We start from the raw sequence: 14,035 nt of genomic DNA on the forward strand, positions 1-14,035 counted from the left end.
ACTGTGGTACTAGTAATAATACGTTAAAATATGGACCTTTTAAATTACTGTGGCTGAATATAATTCAAATGTCAATAGAAAAAGATCCTTTCAAGCTGATGAGTAGTTTCTTTATGTGTAATTCTTTACACTTGGTGAATAATAGTCAGATGATGTCCATTCATGTTCTGACTTCTAAGAAAGGTTGAAAGTGAGAAGCATGATTATTTATGGGCATGAAAAAAAAATCTCATATGCTGAGAGATTAAAAGATTGGACTGTTTACCTTGGAGAGCAGATGAATAAGGAAGGGTTATGATAAAAGGGTATAAAATTGGGGTGATACAAAAAGAGGAAATTGGGAACTTCGATTCACTCTACACACAGTACAAGGACAAGGAAAATAATAAAAAGGGATGAATGCAAAGAAGGAAGGCAATCTGAACTGATAGAGGATTTTTAAAAAATACAGTCTATAACATCAATTACCAAAGGACACTGGGATCAGGAGATGGATGTACTCAAAACTGAGCTGGTGTCTTATCTGACTACTCACTACTACCACCACAGATTTGGAAAATAATTCTCCAGAATGGAATAAATAAAACTGGACTAAAGACAGTGTAATGAGAATACTTTTTCTCAGTTAGATGACCCCATATACAGCTCTTCCTTCTCAGCTACTGACATTTCTATTACTCGGACATAGTCTATGACTATATAAAATGTTTATTTCAATGACTACAATGATTCTTTTGTTTCCTACTACAATCAAATTCTGAACAACCCAGCTGTGAGACTTCCTGTCAGTCTTTTATCTTGAGCAAGACTGCATTTCCCAAGGAGAAAGGTGTGTTTTCCAGCAAGGAGTTAGGAACCTAAGTCCCCCTTGGGTGAAAGGATTATACTAGGAAAGGATTACGAATTCCTTTCCCAAATTAATTGGGATGCTGGTAAAACTGGTAGACCTGAAATTCATAGCAGGTTCATTAATATTTTTTACATGTAGATATCATCAGAACCTCATGCTAATAACAAGATGGTGGCTATGCAGATAGCAACAGGGAAATCACAGTTTGCAGTGTAGGAGAGACCTTGGTACCACGTGCTACACTCCACACGCTCTCTAAGCTGAGAGGTGACTCGCAGGGGCCATCGAAGCAGCCAGCACATAAAGCCAGCAGGGATGCAGAGACACAATAAAGACCTTAGGAGTAAGAAATATTCTGAGGGACTCCTAGTTCAGAGTAATTAGCCAGCTTGCCAGGCAACCATCACTGTTCCTACAAGTCTAGCACAAAATCAATTCCCTAGGGAATTCTCCCATTACGCAGTGTTCAAAGGAACTCCCTCTGGTATAGGATGTACAGCACACTCAGGGACCTAGCCATAAGAGTGGAATGAGATTTGAATACCAAGTTGTCTTAACATTTGAAAGTTTCAGACATAACATTAATAAAATTGCAAAGATGTTTAATAGAACCAACTGATGCTGCAAATCCCATCCATGTTATATGACCTTCAAGTGTCCTCTTGAGACTTTTTATTGCTCCTTATCATCATAATTTCTATCTACTTCTGGTTTCGCTTTCTCCTTTTCTTTCCATGTCTTCCACTCTGCAGTCACTCAAAACCAATTCTCTTCCATTCGTTTCTCTGACATCTCTGTTACCCACTCTCACATGTCCACTCAGTTTATACAACCTTACTCCATGCAAGGTTGTTTCCCATTGTTTAGCCATGTTCCTTTCAAATTCCTGAAACAGGATTTTCAATCCCTCCTAATCCAAAAAAATCCCTCCCTATCTTCAAGCATCACTTTGAAAACACTTTTCTTCTTAGCTTACAATTGATTTGTAAAATGCAGCACTTTGTGATGACACTAATAAAACAATAGCTTGCAACCCACATCTCAAAGCACTTTAAACCATTATAAAAACTGAAGAGAAAGTTATATATAGGGATCACTTCATCCCCGGGTGAAATGCAGCTGCATTAGGATGAAATGTGGCAGCTGCACAAAAGAATGCTCTAGCAGTTTATGACAAGAAACAAGAATACTTTATCCAGCTGCAACTACTAACAGGATTTATGAGATAGATAACATTCATATAGTATATATATATATTGGGAGCTGACAAGGACATCATGCTCTCCTCCATTTAGTCTTGGGAAAAATACTCTGGTATTGCTAATGGACAGAAGTGATTAAGAGCTTGGTTCCCTTCACATCGTCCTTCCCCATTAGGATTTATATTCCTTTTCTTGCCTTCTGACAGCCCCCATGAGTCTTGGCTTAGTATAGGCTTGGAGGACAGAGTACCACCCATCCATTCTTCAGTATCATGCTGACTTTCCCAGCTACTTGGTCTGTCACTCAAAAGCTGAGAACTGCTGACTTGAGAATTAACAGAACTTTGATACATGAACACTGTATGCCCACTGAAAAATACGTTTGGATAAGATCTGGAAATTGTGAGTCTTTAAGGAGTCTAGTATAAAATAGACAATAATTTTTAATGTGGAAGGATTATCAAACAGGTAGAGAAGAGGTAACAATCCCACCCCTTAGCATCTATTTCAAAACTTCTGATGACTCAGAGTCACTATGGACAAATTTTGAAAATAGACTCTTATTTTACAAGTGTTTGGCTTTGGGTTATCAAGAGATCTAAGTGGCACCTAAACTTCTATATATTATGATCTGAAGACTAAAACAGCTTCTGAGCTCAAATTGAAAAGGGACATGTTGCATCCAGCTGGTATTTAGAAAACCTCCAAGTGTACGCTTACTTGCCAACCAAATGTGCTATAAAGCAATTTTTGCAACCTACCATTGATAGTTCAATAGCTAGTAGATATTATGAAAAAGCAGTCATTGAACCACGGTAGCTATATGTACCTAATCGTGTTGTGTGTTCCTGTTCAGCCTCGGGAAGAGACCAGTCTCGATGGAATCTCATCTATGAGTATAAACATCTGAAGGGAGGGTGCAAAGAACACAGAACCAGGATGTTCTCAGTGGTGACCCGTGACAACCAATGGGCACCCACTGAACCACAGAAACACTTTTCTGAATATCATGAAACACTTTTTCCCTGTAAGGATGACTGAGCACCAGTACATGTTGCTCAGGGAGGTGGTGGAGGCTTCATCCTTGCAGATATTCAAAAGCCATCTGGACACAGTTCTAAGCAGTTGGCTGCAGGTGGCCTTGCTTGAGCAGGGGAGTTAGACAAGATGACATCCAGATGTGCCTTACTACCTCAACCACTCTGTGATTCTGTGACTCTTTCTGGAAATGTGTAAAAACAGCCCTGAACTGACCCAACAGTAAGAAAGAAAATATCTCCATCAGCAACATCATATTTTTCTTAGCAGAGAATTTCAGCTTCCTTACTGTAAGCTCCTCTACAGCCCTTTTCATCTTGAGAAAAACTAGCACTATTGATTTTGGGACCCAGAGAGTCATGGGAAGGGCAAGCATAACACCAGGGAGAGGAGTAGATAATAGGAAGTATATATGTATCAATTTCAATTGTACCACTACTGGAGACTTGCCATAACTTTATACTTGGAATTATAAGTGTTATTATCTTTGCAGCTGGGCTAACTCTTTGATTAGATTGCTAATACTTTAATCACTAGAGCAGTAAATTCTTCAGTCTGTACACAAAGTATGTTTCTTCACTGCACATAAATTGCACAAGGTGTTTTGTCTGGTACTCTGCCCTTGAGATCTGGTTTGAATTTGGATGCAGCAGATGGACTCCACTACATGCAGCTTGTAGCTATCCCCTGTCCTTGCAAGGTTTTGAAAAATGTCATCTCTTGCAAGGCAGGGGAGATTTGCAGACAGACTGAACTCAAGCAGCATACAAGATGTACAAGGTCTCTGGAGTGGCCTGACATTCAGAGGGCTCCCAAGAGGATGTAGTGCTGGTCTGAGCATTAGTTTCAGTTCTCATGGGTACTCATAACTCCAATTAAAGACAGAGATTCAGTGTCTCTGGAAGTCAGGGTTTTCAAGCTCAGTGTCCTAAACTGGAGGTCAAGTTTCAGACTTCAATGCCTTGCTTAGATTTTCCATAATACCCAATGTGGTTTGCATGTGTGCGGTACTGAAATTAATTGGCCAGGCAGTAATTGGAGCTCGTCAGATGAAAGGCACTATGGAATGCAAGAGAATGCTTCATGTTATAATTTGAGTGAAAACATAAACAATACACCAAAAGATAGATGCTGTCATCATAAACTTTCTCTCTGAATTATGCAGATAAGTAGAACAAAACCTAATTCCTTATCAACATATTAATTATTCTTTGATTATGCCCTTCATGTTCTGTAGATGTTCAAATTACATGTGGGCAATCAGGTATATATCAGAGAAACTCTACCCATCTGAGGTGGTCTTCATGCTGTGAATTTATATTAAATGCTGAACATTAATATAAAAGTAACTCTCCTTGGAGATAATACTTTGATGTATTAATAAAAAGACTTCTCAGTTCTTGTTTATCATAAATCAAGATTAAAACACTTTCTTTTGGAGTTCTGGGTGAGATGAGTAATTTGTAGTGCAAAAAACATTGATAAGATACAGCACATACAGCAGAGCTTCAAATATTGAAGACTGAGTTCCAAATCCATGGCTTGTGCACAGTGAATGCAATGCAAAGTGCTGAGCTCCCACCTGGAATTATCAGTATTATCTGCCATTATCAGCTGATCAACACTCCTAGTAGATCTGTCTTTAGATCCCACTGTTTCCTTATTAGCTCTTTTCATGAAAGGGCCTACTGAGAAAGATGTCCTGTGTATTTCTTATGAAAAAATTGAACCCTGAACAGCAGAATGTCACTTAGTCACACAGTTTGTAAGAAGCTGTCATCTACATACATTCCAGCAACAAGAGGGCTGACATTATCCTGATAGTACAGGCAAGAGCTGTACCTACAGACCCAGATGTCTTTTTTTTTATTCACAACCATATCGTAATTATTATCATTGAAGTATATCAACAATATTAAAATTTCATCATGCCTTGAGACTATAGTGAAAAATCATTTATAAAATGTAGGTTAAGATTATTTGTGGATAGCTACTATTTTATTATTTCTGAGAGGATCAAACACCCTTATCTGTTTAATGCTTTTATCTAGCTGCTGTTTACTACAAGAACATTATTAATGAGAGCTGCCAGGATGTCTTTTATGACTGTATGAAGAAATTAGAAATCAGCAAATCATTACTAAACACAAATTATTATTTTCTTTAACTGGATATTCTGAACTTGATCTATCTTCCTTTCTGGACTAGAATTGATTGATCCTATGTCAGTGTCCGATGGGAGGTGATAAACTGGCTCTACCATGAGCAGGGATTGGGACAGATGACCTCCATTGTTTGATGGTTCCACTACTTTTAAAGATTATTTAACACACAGAACAAATACCATGTACTTCTGTAAAGATGTTACTGTGAACTAAATTTTACCCTTTGCTTTGACTATGCAGTGCTGTAGGAACAGTGGAGTCACATTAATATGTGTTATAGCATGATCTAGTCCAGAGCCACTAATTACATGGCTGTGTGCTGACCCTTGTAGAGTCATGAGAAACAACAAAGATTAAAGGAAACAATTACTCACTTACCAAAAAAAAAAACAAAACAAAACAAACCAAGAAAAAAACAAAAAAACCAACTTTCCTCACTCTGTTTTCACAAAAGCACCCATTTTTATGAAAGTGCCTTCCAAACACTTCTCTCCAATATGTAAACAGTACTAAACGTGGGAAAACCAAATAAAGGTTCTTTTTTACAGAGCAGTGGAGCTACTGTTCAGACAGCTGTTCAGTTTCCATCATCTGTCACATGATGGAAATTGTATTTAATTTTACTGAATAGATATAGATAACTTTCAGTATCAAAGTGGTGAATTCAGAGGCCAGAATTTTAAGGATATTTACATTTATGAACTGGTAGGGTGCAGATCTTAAAAGATGTTCAAAGCATTTAACTCTCATTTGTCTTCTCTAGCACCTTTGATTCTGATTCACCCAATCCTGCCTTCTACTACCAGGTGGCTGCAGACCATTTTCTGTGCACTCCAGCACATAAACATCTAAATGTTTTTTGAAAACTCAAAGGGATGATACAGAGCCAACAGTTTCACCAATGAACTGAAATGTTTTGGATATGTGAACTAACAGAATTCCATGATTTTTCTTCACACAACTCATTAGAATGTTTTATTTATTCCCCTTTAGAATGAAAGCTGCAGTCCATATGGCTACAGAGCAACACACAGAAAACAGGCTAAAGTAATTCCTACATGATAGCTATACATAAACATATATTCATTCATACTGGAGGAAGGAAGGAACAGAACTCTTTGCTATGTTGGTATAGTGATTATTTTTAGCCTTTTGGCTGAAGCCTCTAGTTTCCTTTCCATACATTTTTAAATAGAAGGTTGGGGGGGTTATGTGCTCCTTCAAGTAGAGAACAGACTTTTAATGTAGTGAAAATACTGCTTTTCCGTTCTGCAGCTCACCTAGGTCTGTTTCCATCTAATAAAGCTGTTGTACAAAATCACTGTTTCCTATAACACAAAATTCTGCTATGGTAGAAGTAACACTGGATATCCATAATACTGACACTTCTAATTTCCTTACTCTTGTTACACCACAGATCAAATGGAAGCCAGTTTCTTAGGAACTCTGTAATTACTTGACAATGATCATTGCCAGCAATACAGCAAAGTTAGCAAAGAACTAATTACCACACCACCCAGGACTAACAACACTCTACACTTTCTTTTACTGTTGTTTTTAGCTAAAAGCAGGAAAGGCACAAATTGCTCTTTTATCAAATAGCATGAAAGACCTTAGATAAGTTAGATGTTTGCAGTCATCACTCTAGAAAGCTGGACTCTGGCCTCCAGCTACATGGCATATATTACCCTGAAAGAAGACAACAGGAAGGCTGGAGACCTACCAGTGCTTGTTTCCTGCTGGTACCAGAGAGTGGATTTGTGGGGTACACATCGAGAGACACCAAAGCTACTGAAGGAAGCATAAGCCTCATACTTTCATGTCAATGCCTCTTGCTGGATAACAGGAGAGAATACAGAAGGATTGGCTCTGCAAATGTCAGTGAAATACAGACCCTGTCACTTTTTAACTTGCTGGATTAATTTCAACTATTTCTTAATCTTCTCGTAGTTGATGGGAAGTCAGTTGGACAATTTCAGTTGCCTTCTCATGGATGGAGTCCCTTTGTTCTGACTGCTGGAGAGCACATTCCCACTCATCTGAATCATTACATGCCTGACTGTGGGCAAAGATGGTTTGGTCTCTAGACAGTGCTAGTAGCTAGATATTTGGAAAGTCAGTGACTAATCCTTTGCTCAGCTAAACTTCTGGTGGGAAATGAGACACATCACTTAACCCTTACACTTCAGTTTGAAAAGGGAAAAATTATTCTTCCCTCCTTGGAGCAAAATTGTGAGACTCTATATGTTAAAGTGTGTACTATGCTCAAAATATGCTCAAAGTTCACGAGGGCCACATAGTCAGCTTGCATGAGGTGGTCTTCCTTCCTCTACAACTCCAACAAATAGTTAGCCTCTCAAACTAGAGAGATTATCCTACAAAGGATTTAATCCAGGCCTTTGCTGATCTCTAAACTTACTTATTTTAGAGCAGCATCTGCCCATAGACAAACACAAGACACTTGCCTTTACAGCAGATATTTCCCACTTGGAGTTAGAAGTTATTTTAAGCCATGACCTGATTCTGGATCAATTAGAGAGCATTCACCAGGAGATCAATGAATGTGACTAAACACTGTAGTTTAAGGTCAGTTTAGTCCGAGAGAGAGGCTAGTGAAGTAAAAATAAACAAATAAAGATCACAGGTTTTTATAAAAACCAAGAAGGGTGTTGAAGTATGTACTTGAAATACTTGCTCTGAACTCCTCAGCGTGGCTGGCACAACCCTGCTTTAACACTTGGTGCCAGTTCAATGTGCTCTACGTGGATGCATCAAGGTCTGCATACATACACTTGCCAAGCAGAATGACAGAGGTAATATGACTATTTTTGAAAAACAAAGTGTTTATGGCTTGCTCGGTTTCAGAGAATGTTTCATAATCTTCAATAGTCACAATGTGTCACTCATGGGCTTGCAACATATTCCCTCTGAACAGAAGCTGCTTTGTGCTCACCACTGAGGAAGCATGTGCTGTGTGACTGCCATACTGTATTTTGGCAGTAGCTGTTAGAAGTAAATTTACAGAGGATTAAGGAGATGGAAGGCAGCATGCCTCACACTGTAATGTTGCAAAGCATTAAAATACGCTGTTTAAAGAAGAGATGAGACACGGCTGCTGTTCCAAATCTTGAGGCCTGAGGCTCAGCTTGTTTTGACCAAATTTCCATTTGGTCTTTGAGAAGGCTCTAAAGAACAGCAGCTGCCCTTGCCCAGAAGGGATGTGTGAGGACACCTCCCTCCTTTGGACATCACCTCCACTGCAAGGTGGGAGCCGTCTGCAGGGGCACAGGGCCACTCAAACCTGCTCCAGCGGGAAGCTCCTGCCAGCTGGTGTGCTGCCTCTGAAATCAGCTTGGGGCCCTTCCCCCTCTCCAGATGTGCTCCATGAAGAGCCAGATCCAGGGGCTGCTCTGGCTTTATGTCCCCTCAAGGCCAGGAGAATGAAAGTATGCGCTGAGGACATGAGACATTTTTGGCTGTCTGGAGCTAAAGTAATGGGATATGCAGATAAACACAAAGATTGAAAATTGGTTGTGTATACTTTGCAGGAAATGGCAAAGTACTTTATTTTCCAAGTATATTCTTTTTCTAGACTTGACCTTGGTCTGCACTTTTAAGAATCTGACATTTTTTGATGGTTTATTTCACTTTCAGATTTTGGCAGGGTCTAGCCTCAGATATGCCAGAAGTATGATGAGATAAGTTATTCTCCAGACAGAAACAGAAGCAGAAAGCAGGCAGTTGTCTACAAAAGATGGTCTCTCCTACAGATTTCACCAGAAAAGATGCCTGGCTCAGTTTTCAAATGGAGAAGCCTAAATCTGACAGTGAGATCTCATCAAAATGGCAGTTAAAGGTTTTAAATAACCGCCTTAGAACCCCTGTGTTGCTTTGAAACTTCTAGCTAAAACTAAAGACACAAAAAGGTATTTTGATTTAGGAGATGGGCTATATTTTGTGGTGTTATTTTACCCTGTAACTGTAGTCAGAAGCTCAGGGCCCACAGTATTCTGTGGCCACTGCATTATGCTCTGAAAGCTTACTTACTACTAAGGAATCACATTGGTATACTGAAAATTACAGCTCCATATTTTCTGGTACAGCTTCATCTTTAAGGACACGCTATAACCCAAACAAATCAGTTTGGACATCACTGCTTTACCTGCACTGGAGGATGTGCAGGGAAGGAAACACTGACAGAAGGTGAAAATTATAACTAGGACGCTCCATTGTCTGACTCTGATTTTGGGAACAGAGCTGGGGCTTTTGTTAATCTTTCTGTAACTCCAAGCTAAAGCCAATTTGAGGCTGCTAAAAGTAGCCTCAAAACTGAGACTACAAAGCTATTATTTGTTGAATGAATTTCAAAGCATTTCTTTTTCATTGTTTACTGATCTGACCTTTCCTCATAAGGGGTAGAAAAACATACTGAATGCTTATCACCTGCAAGTTTGAATCCCCCTGGAAAGAACTTTTTTCAGGAAAATGTTATTGTGGTGAGAACTTTCAGGGAGTGTTGGGGTTTTAAAGTTTCTCATGATGTTTTGCATTTTTCTTCTAAATGAACAGGAAAAAACTCATCTGGCTCTCATTTGAATTCTCAATAGACTTTAGAAAGGAAATTCCAACCAGAACCCTATTCCTACACCTCAAATCTACATGGGAATGATGCTGCATGCTTGCCTTAAACCAACAACAGCCAAAGGAATCAGAGCTAAGGTGGGGTCATCAGAATACCTGCTTGTTCCGCACAACAGTAAGGGTCTCAGCAGAGGGCTGGTTTACAAACTAGGCTTCAATAGAACATACCAGATCTTAGCATTAAGCATGTGCTTAAATATCTAGCTGACCTGACTTCATAGCAGCCATTCTGCCCTCCATGCAGAATTTTTATTTACATAAAGGGCAGTAATCATCTCACCTATTTGCAACTGCATTGGAACTATTAATCCTAGGTGCTACTGAAAGCTATGCAGAGAAAGAGGTACTTCCATTAAAATATTTATCTTATCTAAAAGTTAACATCTGAAAGAGGTAAAATGGCTTGTGCCCAGAAAGTGCTCATTCTTCTCTATGGACTATACAGAGAATTTGGGAAGAGCAGGCATATAAAGCTAGAGAAATTTCCAGTGAGATTCTTCTTTGAGGCATCTCCTGTTACTATACTGTGTGACTTAAGGTCTTTAATTTCACTTTTTTGCACCTGATATTCTCCATTTGCAGTGATGACATAATGGTCTGCATCTATGTTTGCAAAGAGATTTGAGATTTATATAGGAATATTTATATATTCTATGTAGGTGCTCAGTGTTTACCACAAAGAGCATGTATTTCCCACACAAGGCATGTCACTGAATTAGTTACTTGACCTCAAAATCCACTAATCTGAAACATAAACAATGAAGTACTTATGTTGTTCACCCCCTAATCACCACAGTGCCTTATTCATCAATTCACCTGCTGCTTTCCATAGGATACACGTATACCTCACCAGAATTAAGTTACACTTATCAAAATTCTCCCCCACCCCAGCTGGTACTATACATTCTTGGTATTCAGGTTTTCTTAAGTGTTTTATAAGATGAAGTATCTCAAGCTTATAAACAGTACTTCCAAGTTTTAGAATTTACCAGATTTTTTTTCCTAAAAGTGTGTGCTGCTGCTGGGCAAAGATGCTACCTCAAAGTACAAAGCTGGTTCTAAGTTAAAGTCAGGTTGAGGGCAGGTGTTCCCAGACAGATGGGTAGGCATCTCCACTTTCCATCTCCTTAAGAACCCTGTTCCTAGCTCTCCTTAGACATAAAAAGTGAATGGATTGCCCAGTGCACAATAGAGACTACCATGAGAACATGATCCTGGAAGGGTCTCACCAGAGGACTCTTGTAATTGATGTGAAGACAATAAAACTGATTTGTGGACGCATTAGTCAGCACCGTGCTTGCTGTACAAGTTTCCTAAAACTGTTGTTGATTGCCTTCTTCCCCAAGCTTTTCTTCTCTCTCAGCTTAGAAACTCTGGAAAGAAACTTGTAATAGCAATTTGCTTGTGACAAATGCCTGTTTGGCATGCTGTGCCGCACTCTTCCACAAATAAACAGGGAACACGATGTAACACCACAGCAGCAGATTTAACTAAGATCCAATTGTATTTGGTGCCATCTGAATGTGGGAAGAATGTTCCCTTAAATGAAAAATCTTCAACAGAAAAACAAGTTCACCCTTCACAAGTATGTACCACAACATAGGACAATACATCATCTTTGACTTATGACTTCATTGGTAAGAAATTGGCCTAGCATTCTTCCTCCAACAGGCAGCTGTGCTCTCTGTTATATTGTTCCTTCTGCACAGTTCTGAATTTTGGGTCATTTTCTGTCTTTTAGAGCTAGTATGAAGCCACTCTTTGCTAGGAAGTGGTAGTCTGTCCAAAACTGACTCTCTCAAGAACCACCAGGGTTAGGATGGGGGGACGCTACTGGTTCTTGATTTAGACTATGAGATTTCAAGCAAATAGAACAAACAGTTCATATTTCAAGGTGTAATTCATGAGTTTAACTGTCTCGCTTTTCCTGAGTTCCTCACCCCAAAAGCTCAGTGACAGCCTGAGTAAATGCTTTGACTTGTAACAGAGTCACCTAAAAAATTAATGATGATTTCTTTTCCCAAAAGACTTAAGGACAAACACATTTCCAACAGCGGGGCCTCTGAAGAGGAAACACCTTAGGGAGAATATTATTATTAGGTGACAGTGAGCAAATGCTTAAGCAGGAGTGATTGAAGCAGACTGAGTACCCAAAGGATTTAATGAGCAGCTTGAAGGAGTTGATGACCTGAGGCATAGCCTCAGGTCATTAAACCTCAAATGGTTATTATTCCCTAGAAAATGCTTTCTGTCAAGGTCATTAGTGCTATTATACAGTGGAAATTGAGGGTGTATTGAGAAATTAGCATATAGCATGTTTGCAGGAGAAATAATCTCAGTGAGCACGGGAAGGTCATTTCTAGAGGATGCTGCAGTGTCCACAAGCCACAGATCTTCCATATCACTCTGCAACATTTCTAAGCAGAGTTGCACTTTTGCAGAGTGTTACTACAGGAACTTTATCATGCACTGAGCACTTAAATTAGCAGTTTGGCATTAACACCAAGGGATAGCATTATCTGAAGCCTCTCCTGCTTAGCATATGTTTTTATGCTGGAGTCCTGCTCTACTGCTGTCTCTTTTTAGAATAAAACAAGGAAATCTGATTCAACTGCTGTGTTCACTGGTGACCATGGCATTTGATTGAAACTGTACATGTGTTAGGATCACTACACTTTTCTGAGAGTTTCCTAGGATAAAAGTCTCGCTGCACCTCACTGCCTTCAAGCAGAAATACCTGGAACCAGAACAAATATATCCACTGGTGCCTGTGGGGTTAGGGCCAATTGATTCACCAGCATGCAGGGAAGGACAGTAGGTGGTGAGATCCCAGTCTGGGATTTTCTTCCTAGACTCCATCTCTGCATGGGGCACCTTGTGAACAAAGTCTCACTTTCAGAATCATTGCTATCACCTTCCCATTAAGTATGGAAAATGTTGGTGCATGAATCCTGTGACTTTTTATAAATAGGGTCTAGAGTCAGTTATTTGTTTGGTGTATTTTGTGTAGCTAATTTTGAATTATGTTTATTTACACGGGACCTGGAGATCTTTGGGTTTGTAACTATTATATTATAATGATCAGTGCTTGACTTTTAAGGCAATGCAACAGATTGCAACTGCCTAAATCTGTTCCTTCTGCTCTAAACAAAGTAGGAAAACCAGAAAATTGTTACATAGTATGATCATTTTGATTACATCCCTGAGGATGATTTAGCATCCCAATTATGCAGCTGTCCAAATTAAGAGGAGAAATCTTTCTTTATTAAAGACCTTGAGGCGATTTAGAAAGCAACAGTACATTATAGTAAATAAAGAGAAAGAACAAAAGGACATCACGATCTATTTAATTCTTCTGACAATGTCTGCATTAAATGATCAATGCTTAAACATGCACTGATATTTACTGTTTCATTAAGTGTCCTCACATTCACCAGTATCAGCTAATGCATCTTTCACTAAATGGAATTTATGCAAATGTTATTTCAATTATATGCTTCTGCATAGGTGCCAGGAATACACTCATCTGTGGGGAGCTGGAGGGCAAATTCACTGTTATATTTTTGTCTGATTGGTTTCCTGAAAGATATTCATTGAATGAAACTGGTAAATTACTGGAGTACAGAAAAATACTTTATATAATGATACTAAGAAAAAACACCCTTGTAGGATATGACTACATGTTTTTTGCATGTATTTGGGTCCTTATTTTGTCAAGCATATCATAAATATGTTTGGACACTGATGCTGTAAGAAATGAAATTACACTTTTAAAATATAAAAAGTGAAGTTTCACTTTAAAAATAAAAATATAGCTGAACATTTGTAGAAGGAAACTTTTGCTTAATTTATATGTTAGACACCATTCCAAATACCCAAAAAGGAACTGCATACATGTCACAGTAAAGAAAATTTTATTTGGCAGTACTGGCTTAGACACGGTTGTGAAGCTATAAATCAGATTAAAATATGTATTTGGATAGTAAATTATTTTTGGACTTGGAAAATTCCACTAATGCTATATTATTATGAAGTAGATCCCTGTAAACTAGATCGCAATCAAGCAATAAATGTGAAGTCATTTTCTTCTGAAGAAAAGATGAATTTAAGCTCCTGCTGTAAGGAGTCCAGTGTGCAGT

At 38.8% G+C, this 14,035-nt stretch overlaps 1 protein-coding gene across 7 annotated transcripts in view; it reads right to left on the reverse strand.

Moving 5' to 3' along the window:
- Window positions 1-14,035, reverse strand: part of STARD13 (StAR related lipid transfer domain containing 13) — a 286,747-nt gene that overhangs the window by 45,343 nt on the left and 227,369 nt on the right. Inside the window, exon 1 of one of the 7 annotated variants that reach the window (XM_050332446.1) lies at window positions 6,979-6,997. The exons of the other annotated variants lie outside the window; for them this stretch is intronic. The gene's annotated coding sequence lies outside the window, so the exon portion shown is untranslated. Of the gene's footprint in view, window positions 1-6,978; window positions 6,998-14,035 lie in introns of those variants that run through there. 7 annotated transcript variants of the gene reach the window in all.

The sequence above is a fragment of the Myiozetetes cayanensis genome, unplaced genomic scaffold, assembly GCF_022539395.1.
Source record: "Myiozetetes cayanensis isolate MyiCay16 unplaced genomic scaffold, myiCay2020 scf5-8, whole genome shotgun sequence".
Classification (NCBI taxonomy): domain Eukaryota; kingdom Metazoa; phylum Chordata; class Aves; order Passeriformes; family Tyrannidae; genus Myiozetetes; species Myiozetetes cayanensis.